Below are 4899 nucleotides of genomic sequence, written 5' to 3' on the forward strand. Positions count from 1 at the left end.
AACCAAACAAGAACGAGCCGGGGGGGGGGGGGGTGCAAATTCCAGTGTCCTGCATATCAGATGAGCTGGGGTTTGTGCAGAAAACTTTTCCAGGCAAATCTCACTTGAAGGTGGGGCTTGTTCTTTTCTGGAACTATGAATTTCAAAATAGAGAGAGATGGCTGCCAACCTTCTTTAAGTGTTTAGGACAGGCAATGAAGAGCATATCTGATGGGAACAAGAGGGACAAAGTAGCTTTTTAGCTGCGGGGTGATCCTTCACAGATGACTTAAACCAGTGAACTCTCAGCAAGTCTCTAACTCAGTTACACCAGAGACAGCCGAGTGAAGAATCAAGCTCACAGTACTAGATATTTAATTGCCAAGATCCCAGGACCAACTCGTTTTTTGTCTGAAACACAGAAGGCTTTGAAGGGCTGTAGGCCAAGTCTCACCTAACAATCCGGACAGAAAACAAATGTACTTGCTGTTTAAGCGCTAGGCGATGTTCTGTGCTCCCACATGTCAAATTGCTCAAGATCTCTCTTCTATTTGAACAAGAAACAGATGTCACCACCATGGCGAACAGAAAAGCCATGCAGCAGAGAAGAGCAAGAGGATCCACGTATTCTCGCCCCAACATCTCAGAAGTGGAAACCTCGGTGCTGAGCCAGGCACTGCCAGCTGGAATGGAAAAGTTTTCCCCGTTTTCTCTTAGTGCCGCCCATACAGAAAACCGGAGTTCAGCGGAGGGGTTTGCTATGAGAATAACGCCACTGACTCACACAGATCTACACCAATATCAGGAGCTGCTTCCTGGGCCCAACTCACTTTCTGGCGAGAAGAAGAACCTGTCTCGCTTTGTAAGAAGCACATGGTGACCGTTGAGTCGATGTAGAGACACTTGGGAACTCCTCTGCTGTAGAGGTGCCTGAGCACTGCTGAGACCTGGCTGCATGAGTAAGGTGTCCAAGAACGGGGAGGGTTCTACACTGAATCCCTGACCTAACGCTCCTAAATCCAGCAGAGATGGAAGATTTCAGACACATCCACCCCACCCCCCCGTTACCGTTTGCTGTCAGCCAGTCTAAGCACCTACTTGCTCCACATGCCGACTGCTGCAAATTCCTTCCTGAGACACTCAGCTGCCTTTGTTCCCTGCGCGGTAACCCCGGACCTGTAATATCCTCTCACAGAGCTGGGTGTTCAACTGCTTTGTGAAGCTGGAGCGGAATTCTCAGAAACTCATCTGGGAGGATGGATCAGCGGTTATTTATCAACCACATGAATCACCTGCTGTGCCGGGAGCCGAGATGGAATGTCATCCTCTAACGTGCACGATTAAAGGGCATCGAGTTCACATCATTAATTTTCATGTGGGTATTTCATGATTCAGTGAAATCAAAGCAGGTTCTAGAGACTGATCAATTTCTTCCTTTTCTAAGGAACAAAAGATATCAGTATATTCCTCCAAGTTCACCTACTTGTTGTAATTTCTTTTGATGGATTTTCTTTTTTTAAAAAAAATTCACTGTATCTGGACACGTGAGCTCCTTACTGCAGCACTTCCCTGCTCCCGCTCTTCACTGTCCTTTTGTTTTTATTCTTTTCCTTCAGGCCTTAATAAGACAACAAAAAAAGTTTATCAGTGAGTATTTGATGGGACAAATTCTGTGAATCTGCAATTAAATGAATGAAATTCACCATCAGCAGAGACAAACCTATTAACATCACTGACCAAATAGATTGAGCAGGTGATCAGTATTTTTTCCCTCTTGAAGGAGGTATTGAAGTCGTCTGGGGAGAAAATCACTTGTGAATGTCCTCAGAGAGTTTGCTTCAAGTTTCATTTCAAGCTGTTCTCTCCTCTGAGAGTAAAGGACCCTACTGCATTTCCTGAAAACACACAGAATGCAGGGATGAATGTGTTAGTACAGCACCATTTTCCATCACAGGTGCAACAAAGCTAATGGGTGGCATTTGTCTCCCCTGCTTGGAGGTACCTACCATGAAAAAGGCTCCAGCTGAGCTGATGTCCTTTGTCTGCCTCTCCGTGACTGCCCCCTGTGTGCATTTTCAGAACGGATGACAGCCCTCAGTTTTGACATCCACACTCTATTGACTCCGTTTACACAACTCTTCAGGCTGCCTTTCTCTGGACGTTCCTTTTCCACGGCCATGAGAGCTGTACAGCTGCCAACCATGTCAGTGAAAGGATGGTTCTTACCCTTCTTTTGACACGTCTGCGACATGAAATAATAAAGATAACTGTCTTCCAGCTGGGACTCCAAGGGGATTTCCCAGACAACTGTGAAATCAGCATCGGGAAACAGATATTTTTTTCTTTCACCCTGGTTCTCTTGTACCACCAAGTTGACCGTGACGTCTTTCTAAAGCAGGTAGCATTATGGACCATGAAGTCCTTACCACTGCCTGCTCCCCTGACACACAGCACGTAGTACAGAAAATTGGCTCTCATCAGGATCATTTTTGCTGGAAAGCATCTTCCAAAATAAGGATTTCATCTCCCCCAGCTTATGCTGGGCACAGAAACCACACACTGCTGCTTAGCAGCAGGCAGCTGGCAGCAGCATTAATACACCACGCAAGGTCCCTCTTTCAGTAGCGATGGATGTTAATCAAACAAATGTCGACGGGCGGTAGGAGCACGTCATTTTTGTGGGAAAGGGGGAATGAATCCCTTATCATAAAACGGGAGGAAATCTCATGCCTTTATCCAAACAGAACTTCTCATACCTGTGTTACTGAAACACAGTTGTCTCGTGAAATGGTTGGTTTCTCCGGCAACCCTAGAAAATGCCACCTCACTGAGGGTTAAATTGCAATTACTATTTTTTTCTAAGTGAACATATTTAGCAACAATTGTCCTTTTGAGTTTCCTGTGTCCAGTGCATCACTGGGAGGTTGACCAACTTTTTTTTCTTTTTTTTTTTTTTAATCCCTGCACATTGTGTTACATAAAATACCAAGTCTGCCAGGAATACTGGGCATGACACATCAGTGACTGCGCTAATGAAAGCCTTGGTGGTTCATTACAAACACAGGAGGTGAATAAACCATTGTTAGTGCTGTAGGAATGTTTTCAGGATGGATCACAATTTGCTTCGTTCTTTATCGTGCAGGAGAAACCAGGTCTGATCTTCTACTGCCACAAGCTGCAAAGCTCCACTGCAGCAGTGCTGATTATTTGGCTGTTTTGAGGGAGGCTTTTTTATGTCATTTGCATGAGTTTTGTTACCCAGATTTCTTTGTTGCCTTATGCTCTATGCTCTGTTCACCATGGCTCAACTGCTCAGGCTCACGGCTTGTCTTTGGCACAGTCCGACGTGCTGATTCAACATCAGAAACTTCTTTATAATAGTGAATTTCCTTTAACTGCCAAGTGTTATAGGGCACTGCATGTTGAGTTGATATGAAAATAAAAGGGAGACCTTGAGGTGAAACTTGTGACCTATTTCCCGAGCAGGGAAAAGCCCTGAGGCAAACTTTGTCAGGTTTATCACACAGCCACGGGCTGTGAAGTGTCAGCTGGACTTGTCAAATCTGTGAGATCTCATTGGAGCAGCAAAGTGACTCATCTTCCTAATACAGGCTGCAGAAATAAAGCCATAAACCAAAGTAACCATAGGCAGAGCACTTGTCTGCCTTAGAGAACACTGTGCCAGAACTTCATAGCAGGTGGATCATCCTGGGAGGTTACTTAGTCCTTCCTGCATCTCCAATCACACTTACAATCCTCCTGACAGCAGATTACTGAGTCTGCCTTAAAGACCTTCCTCAAGGATGGTGATTCTTGTACCCTTTCAGACCATCAGTTTCAGCGCTGATAATTTAAAAGGTTTCCTGTCATCTAAACTTCCCAAATCTCCCTTGCTGCAATTAAAGCCCGAAACAATTAATTCCCTTCCTCTCAGTGAAGATTATTAGTCTTTCTTTTTCTAGACCAATCAACTCATTTTCTTACAAACTTTCCTCTTTCAGTCTTCTTGACTTCTGTAAATGTGGTTCCTTATCTGGTGTCTCTATGAATTTTCTCTACAGGACAAACTCCTTTGTGCTTCAGACCAGTTTTACAATTCACAAGGTTCATCGTAAACACTAATCTTGCCCCTCCAGAGTACTGCTGCCCTGTCTACTCTCTAACGTTTGCATCTTTAACACCTGCTCACTACTGCATCACTCAAGATGTAAACCAACTGAAAATAACACACCAGAACAAGATCCTAGCAGAGCCACTATCTCAATATCATCCCCAGCTGTGACAACGAAGCGTTGCCAGCTACCTCTCAGATGTAGTTTTTCGACAGTCATTCACTCACTGTGAATGCAGTTTCATAGTCCTGGCTGGTATTCTCCTCCCTGGCAATTACAGGAGCAGAAAACACAGAGTTTGAGCAAGGTCAGGAGGTAACACACCTATCGTAACTCACCTGTGCCTAACCCTCAAAACGAAAGAAAATCTGTAGTAACAGTGACACCTTGCCTGCCCTTGGCGAGCTACCATGATGCTAGTTGCACTGGTTTCCCTCACAGTCAGAGGAAAGAAAGAGGCACTTTCTGCACTCGACTCATTGCATCTGTCTAATCACCCACTGTGGATGCCTGACACCAGGGCCAACACTGACCATTCTGACCAGATCTCTACTTGAAAGTTAACCTTGATAGGTAAAACTACTATGTTTGAGACACAGACGACAGGCAAGACCTACCACGTTCCTCTGGGAACAAGAGTAGAGCGGATTGGCACTGGGGAGCAGTAAAATCTGTCAACGTTGTCGGCTCTGGTTGTAACAAAAACATAAATTATAGCTGGGAAGGGATTACAGTCTTGTGGACATGAGTTTTACAGGCTGAATTAGTTTCCTGGTGGTTTTATTTCCGCAGGAAACACCGGTTTTAG

Source organism: Buceros rhinoceros, unplaced genomic scaffold, assembly GCF_000710305.1.
Source record: "Buceros rhinoceros silvestris isolate BGI_N320 unplaced genomic scaffold, ASM71030v1 scaffold18759, whole genome shotgun sequence".
Classification (NCBI taxonomy): domain Eukaryota; kingdom Metazoa; phylum Chordata; class Aves; order Bucerotiformes; family Bucerotidae; genus Buceros; species Buceros rhinoceros.